The sequence below is a fragment of the Anolis sagrei genome, chromosome 13 (genome assembly GCF_037176765.1).
Source record: "Anolis sagrei isolate rAnoSag1 chromosome 13, rAnoSag1.mat, whole genome shotgun sequence".
Classification (NCBI taxonomy): Eukaryota; Metazoa; Chordata; class Lepidosauria; order Squamata; family Dactyloidae; genus Anolis; species Anolis sagrei.
In genome coordinates, this window is record NC_090033.1 from 3,368,241 (window position 1) to 3,374,870 (window position 6,630).

The following is a 6,630-nucleotide window of genomic DNA, read 5'->3' on the forward strand; positions in this document are numbered from 1 at the left end:
AAGGGGAAGGGGATCAATAAGCCCCTGGCGACCGGCACCATGCCTCTGGCGTCGCGGCGGAGATGTCCAGCCGCCTGCTTCTCCCGGAGCGGCGGCTCCTCCTCGTGGAGTTAGGCTCGGCCGGGCTGGGGCCAGGGCCGGGGCCGGGGGCTGGGGCTGGGGCTGGGGCCGGCGCCGGCCTCCCCCCGCTGCGCCCCTCTCTTGCCTTGGGCGGGGCTCCTCCGGAGATGCCGGCTGTCAAGCGGGGAGCGTCCGGACCGCGAGGGAGCTGCTCCCCTTGGCCGCCTTCAACCGCCCTTTGGAGGGCTACCTGGTGCCCCACTTCGCCGTCACCCCCCGCACCCCCCCTCCGCCCTCGCCCTACGAGCCCCTCTTCGGCCCCCCCGCCCTTCCTGGACTTCCACCCGCCTCCTCCTCCGCCGCCGCCTCCTCCTCCTCCGCCGCCGCCACCCCCTCCGCACGAGGAGCTGCTCCTCCTGGAGCGCTTCTCCTCCGCCTCCTCGTCCTCCAGTTGCTCTTCCACCTCTTCCTCTTCCTCTTCCTCTTCCTCGTCGGACTTCCACCCGTTCCTGGAGCGGGGCGAGCCCTGCCTGGAGGTGGAGTGCGGGGGAGAACAAGGCGCTGCTCTACATCCACAAGCTGTGCCAGGGCAGCAAGGGGCCCTCCATCCGGTACCGAGGAGAGTGGCTCACCCCCAACGAGTTCCAGTTCGTCAGCGGGAGGGAGACCGCCAAGGACTGGAAGAGGAGCATCCGGCACAAAGGTGGGGCGCCCCCCCCCCCCGGGCTTCTCCCCCCCACCCCACAGAGAGAGGGAGGGAGAGGGAAGAGAAGGGAAGAAGAGGGAGGGAGGGTGGAAGAGAAGAGAGAGGGAGAAAGGAAAGAAGGAAGGAAAACTGAAAGAGAAAGGAAAGAAGAGGGAGGGAGAGAAAGGAAAGAAGGAAGGAAAAGAGAAAGAGAAGGAAAGAAGAGGGAGGGAGGAAGAGAAGAGGGAGGCAGGGAGAAAGGAAAGAACAGGGAGAAAGGAAAAAGAAAAAAAGAGAGGGAGGGAGGGAGAAAGGAAAGATTAGGGAGGGAGGGAGGAAGAGAAGAAAGGGAAAAAGGAAAGAAGGAAGGAAGACTGAAAGAGAAAGGAAAGAGAAGAGAAGAAGAGGGAGGGAGGGAGGAAGAGAAGAGAGAGGGAGAAAGGAAAGAAGAAGACTGAAAGAGAAAGGAAAGAAGAGGGAGGGAGAGAAAGGAAAGAAGGAAGGAAAAGAGAAAGAGAAGGAAAGAAGAGGGAGGGAGGAAGAGAAGAGGGAGGGAGGGAGGGAGAAAGGAAAGAGAAGGAAAGAGGTGGGAGGGAGGAAGAGAAGAAGAGAGAAAGAAAAGAAAGAGGACGGGACGAAGGAAGAGAAGAGGGAGGGAGGGAGAAAGGAAAGAGAAGGAAAGAACAGGGAGGAAAGAAAGAGAAAAAGAGAGAGAGAGGGAGGGAGAAAGGAAAGAGAAAAAGAGAGAGAGGGAGGGAGAAAGGAAAGAGGAGGGAAGGAGGGAGGAAGGAAGAGAAGAGAGGAAGACAGAAAGAAAAGAGAGAGGGGGGCAGGAGAAAGAGAGAGGGAGAGAAAGGAAAGAAGGAAGGAAGACTGAAAGAGAAAGGAAAGCGAAGGAAAGAAAAGGAGAAAGAGAAGAGAGAGGGAGGGAAGGAGAAAGAGAAGGAAAGAAGAAAGAGGGAGGGCGGATGGATGGAAGGAAGGAAGGAAGGAGAAGAGAGAGGGAGAGAAAGGAAAGAGAAGGAAATAAGAGGGAGGGGAGAAGGAAGAGAAGAGAGAGGGGAGGGAGAAAGGAAAGGGAAGGAAAGAAGAGAGAGGAAGGAAAAGAAGAGAGGGAGGGAGAAAGGAAAGGGGAGGAAAAAAGAGGGAGGGAGGAAGAGAAGAGGGAGGGAGGGAAAAGGAAAGAGAAGGAAAGAGGAGAGAGTGAGGAAGGAAGAGAAGAGAGGGAGGGAGGAAGGAAAGAGAAGGAAGGGAGAGGGGAAAATGAAGAGAGGGAGAGACGAAAGAAGGAAGGAAGAGAAAGGAAAAAGAAGGAAAGAAGAGGAAGACAAAGAGGAAGGAAGAGAAGAGAGAGGGAGAGAATGGAAAAAAGGAAGGAAGACAGAGAAAGAAAAGAGAAGGAAAGAAGGGGAAAGGAGGGGGGAGAGAATGAAAAGAAGCTGGAGGTAGGGATGGAAGGAGGAAGGAAGGAAAAGAGAGAGGGAGAGAAAGGAAAGAAGGAAAGAAGGCAGAAAGAGAAGGGAAAGGGGAAGGAAAGAAGAGGGAGGGAGGGAGGGAGGAAGACAGAGAAAAAGAAAAGTGGGGGGGAGGAAGAGAGGGAGGGAGGAAAGGAGGAAGGAAGAGAGAGTGAGAGGGAGGGAGGAAGTAATGAAGAAAATAGGAAGGAAGTAAGAGGGAGAGAGGAAGGATGGAAGACAAACAGAAAGAAAGAAGAGAGAGGGAGGGAGGGAGGGAGAGAGGGAGAGAAAAGAAGGAAGAGAAAGGAAAGAGAATGTAGGAAGAGAAAGGAAGGAAGACAGAAACAAAATAGAGTGTGGTAAGGAGGAAGGCAGGAAGACAGAAAGGAAGGAAGAGAGGAAGAGAGAGGGGGGAAGGTAGGAAGGAAGGGAGAGGGAGGAAGAGAGAAGAGAGAGAGAGGAAGGAAGACAGAAAGAAAGACAGAAAGAAACAGAGAAAGATAGAGAGAGAAGAAGGAAGGAAGGAAGGAAGGAAGGAAGGAAGGAAGGAAGGAAGGAAGGAAGGAAGGAGGAAGGCCCTCCCCTGCTGCTTTGACTGTCACTCTGCCCATGCTCAGAGGCGGCCCTCCAGCTCGGAAGGGAAAGGGGGGGAGTGTGGGATGTGCCTGTGCGCACTCCCTCCCTCCTTCCTTCCCTCCTGAGGCAGAGGCGAAGGGAGAGGAAGGAGGGAAGGAAGGAAGAGAGAGAGGAAGGCAGGCGGTGAGCATCCTTGGGGATATAAAGGGGAGGAAAGAAGAGCCAAAGGCATGCCTCAGTCTCCCTGGAGTTGGCTGCTTGTGCCTGACTCTCTGCAGAGCGAGAATGAGTAAACCCAGGCCTGAGCGTCCGGATGTGGCCCCTTGGGCTCTTTTCTCAGGCGCTCCTCTCTCTCCCCTTCATGTCCTTCATTCCTTCTCTCTTCCCTCCCTCCCTTCCTTCCCTCACTCCCTCGCTCCTTCTCTTCCACCCCTTCCTTCCTTCTCTCTTTCCCCCCTTCTTCCCTCTCCTTTCCTCCTTCTCTTTCCTCCTTCCCTTCTTCTCTCTTTCCTCCTTTTCTTCCTCCTCCCTCCCTACATTCCCTTCCACCGTTCCTTACTTCCTTTTCTATTTCCTTCTTCCCTATTTCCCTCCCTTTCTTCCCTGCCTCTTTCTCCTCCCCCTCGTCCACCCTTCCTTCCTTCCTTCCTTCCTTCCTTCCTTCCTTCCTTCCTTCCTTCCCTCTCTCCCTTCCTTTCTTCCATTCATCTTTTCTTCCTTCTCTCTTTCCTTCCTCCTTCCCTCTCTCCCTCTTTTCTCCTTCCTTCCTTCCTTCCTTCCTTCCTTCCTTCCATTCATCTTTCCTTCCTTCTCTCTTTCCTTCCTCTTTCCCTCTCTCCTTCTTTCTCATTCCTTCCTTCCTTCCATACATCTTTCCTTTCTTCCCTCTTCCCCCCTCCTTCCCTCTCCCCCTCTTTCTCCTTCCTTCCTTCCTTCCTTTCTTCCATTCATCTTTCCTTCCTTCCCTCTTTCCTTCCTCCTTCCCTCTCTCCCTCTTTCTCCCTCCTTCCTTTCTTCCATTCATCTTTCCTTCCTTCTCTCTTTCCTTCCTCCTTCCCTCTCTCCCTCTTTCTCCTTCCTTCCTTCCTTCCTTCCTTCCTTCCTTCCTTCCATTCATCTTTCCTTCCTTCTCTCTTTCCTTCCTTTTTCCCTCTCTCCTTCTTTCTCATTCCTTCCTTCCTTCCATACATCTTTCCTTTCTTCCCTCTTCCCCCCTCCTTCCCTCTCTCCCTCTTTCTCCTTCCTTCCTTCCTTCCTTCCTTCCTTCCTTCCTTCCTTCCATTCATCTTTCCTTCCTTCCCTCTTTCCTTCCTCCTTCCCTCTCTCCCTCTTTCTCCCTCCTTCCTTTCTTCCATTCATCTTTCCTTCCTTCTCTCTTTCCTTCCTCCTTCCCTCTCTCCCTCTTTCACCTTTCTTCCTTCTCCTTTCCTTCCATTCATCTTTCCTTCCTTCCCTCTTCCCCTCCTTCTCTCTCTCTTTCTCCTTCCTTCTTTCCTTCCCTTTAGTCTTTCCTTCTTCTCTCTTTCCTCCCTCCCTTTCTCCATTCCCTTCCACCCTTCCTTCCTTCCTTCTCTTTTTCCTCCCTCCTTTCCTCCTGAGGGATGTTTAGCTGGGAGAAGAGAAGGAAGAGAGGGAACAGGAGAACCATTTTTCACGATTTCAAAGGGTGTCCCATTCAGGAGGAAGAGGAGGGGGAAAACTTACTTCCTGCTGCTCTAGAGTCCAGGGAACAAGGAAGCAAAAATGTTCAAATGGCGGGGAAAGAGATTTGACTGAAAAGATCAGGAAGAACTTCCTGGAGAGTGGCTTAGGTGGCCTGGGAGTGTGGTCGTGTCCCCTTCTCTGGAGGCTTTTCCATAGAGGTTGTCTATCGGGAGTGCTTTGGTTGTGCCTTCCTGCATGACAGGGGGTTGGACTGGATGACCTTTGGGGATCTCTTCCAAATCTATGATTATATATCAGGACTAGGCAAAGTCGACACTTTTTCTCTCCTGAAGACCAAAGGTTTCCCATCTTTCCTTCACTTTCTGCCTCTGAAAGAGAAGAGGAAGGTGAGGAAAGGGCAGGGAGGGGGCTTGGGGAGAACCCCCTCCCATGTGCCCCCAAGTTAGAAAGTTTGCCCATGCCTTCCGTGGAGCCTCCCCCCCCCCCCCACCTTCAGACCTCCTTTTGCTCTTTTGACCCTCTCTTCCCATGAAAGAGGAGCCACCTTCCTCTTGTTCTTCTCTCTCCTGAGGAATGGGCAGGCAGCGAGGTCGCTCTTCAAAGGTCAGGGCCCGATACAGCACCTGCTGCATTGGTTTTCCAAATGGGACTTTGGAAAATTCCTCCTTCCTTCCTTCCTTCCTTCCTTCCTTCCTTCCTTCCTTCCTCCCTCCCTCCCTCCCTCCTCCCTCCCTCCCTCCCTCCCTTCCTCCCTTCCTTCCCTCCTTCCTTCCTCCCTCCCTCTCTCCCTCCTTCCTTCCTTCCTTAATTGCTTCCTCCCTCCCTCCCTCCTTCCTTCCCTCCCTCCTTCCTTCCTTCCTTGCTTCCTCCCTCCCTCCCTTCCTCCCTTCCTTCCTTCCTTCCTCCCTCCCTCCCTCCCTCCTTCCTTCCTTCCTTCCTTCCTTCCCTCCCTCCCCTCCCTCCTTCCCTCCTTCCTTCCTTCCCTCCCTCCCTCCCTCCCTCCTTCCTTCCTTCCTTCCTTCCCTCCCTCCTTCCCTCCCTCCCTCCCTCCCTCCTCTCCCTCCCTCCCTCCCTCCTTCCTTCCTTCCTTCCTTCCTTCCTTCCTTCCTTCCTTCCTTCCTCGCTTCCTCCCTCCCTCCTTCCCTCCTTCCTTCCCCCCTTCCCTCCTTCCTTCCTTCCCTCCCTCCCTCCCTCCTTCCTTCCTTCCTTGCTTCCTCCCTCCCTCCCTCCCTCCCTTCCTCCCTTCCTTCCCTCCTTCCTTCCTTCCTCCCTCCCTCCCTCCCTCCCCCCTTCCTTCCTTCCTTGCTTCCTCCCTCCCTCCTTCCTTCCTTCCCTCCCTCCCTTCCTCCCTTCCTTCCTCCTTCCCTCCTTCCTCCTCCCTCCCTCCCTCCTTCCTTCCTTGCTTCCTCCCTCCCTCCCTCCCCCTCCCTTCCTTCCTTCCTTCCTTCCTTCCTTCCTTCCCTCCTTCCTTCCTTGCTTCCTCCCTCCCTCCCCCTCCCTTCCTTCCTTCCTTCCTTCCTTCCCTCCTTCCCTCCTTCCCTCCTTCCTTCCCTCCCTCCCTCCTTCCTTCCTTCCTCCTTCCTTCCTTCCTTCCTTCCTTGCTTCCTCCCTCCCTCCCCCCTCCCTCCCTTCCTTCCTTCCTTCCCTCCCTCCTTCCTTCCTTCCTTCCTTCCTCCCCTTCCTTCCTTCCTTCCTTCCCTCCTTCCCTCCTTCCTTCCTTGCTTCCTCCCTCCCTCCCCCTCCCTTCCTTCCTTCCTTCCTTCCTTCCTTCCTTCCTTCCTTCCCTCCCTTCCTCCCTTCCTTCCTTCCTTCCTTGCTTCCTCCCCCCCTCCCTCCCTCCTTCCTTCCTTCCTTGCTTCCTCCCTCCCTCCCCCCTCCCTTCCTCCCTTCCTTCCTTCCTTCCTTCCTTCCTTCCTTCCCTCCTTCCTCCCTTCCTCCCTTCCTTCCCTCCTTCCTTCCTTCCCTCCCTCCTTCCTTCCTTCCTTGCTTCCTCCCTCCCTCCCTCCCTCCCTCCCTCCCTCCCTCCCTCCCTCCCTTCCTTCCTTCCTTCCTTCCTTCCTTCCTTCCTTCCTTTCTTTCCTCCTTCCTAATGATGCTCACCTAATGAGGTGAGCAAGAATGAGAAGAGGATGAGGAGGAGTAGGAGTGGGCAGCAGCGAGAGGTCTTGGATTGAGCTTGGCTTCCCA

At 54.9% G+C, this 6,630-nt stretch overlaps 1 protein-coding gene across 8 annotated transcripts in view; it reads left to right on the top strand.

Annotated features, from left to right (window-relative positions):
- Nucleotides 1-215: 215 nt before the first annotated feature.
- Nucleotides 216-6,630, top strand: part of SAMD11 (sterile alpha motif domain containing 11) — a 231,996-nt gene continuing 225,581 nt past the window's right edge. For 4 of the 8 annotated variants that reach the window (XM_060758989.2, XM_060758991.2, XM_067472989.1 and 1 more), the window contains exon 1: nt 681-763. The gene's annotated coding sequence lies outside the window, so the exon portion shown is untranslated. Of the gene's footprint in view, nt 764-2,942; nt 2,962-6,630 lie in introns of those variants that run through there. The other 4 variants (XM_067472987.1, XM_067472988.1, XM_060758988.2 and 1 more) reach the window with 3 other exon arrangements.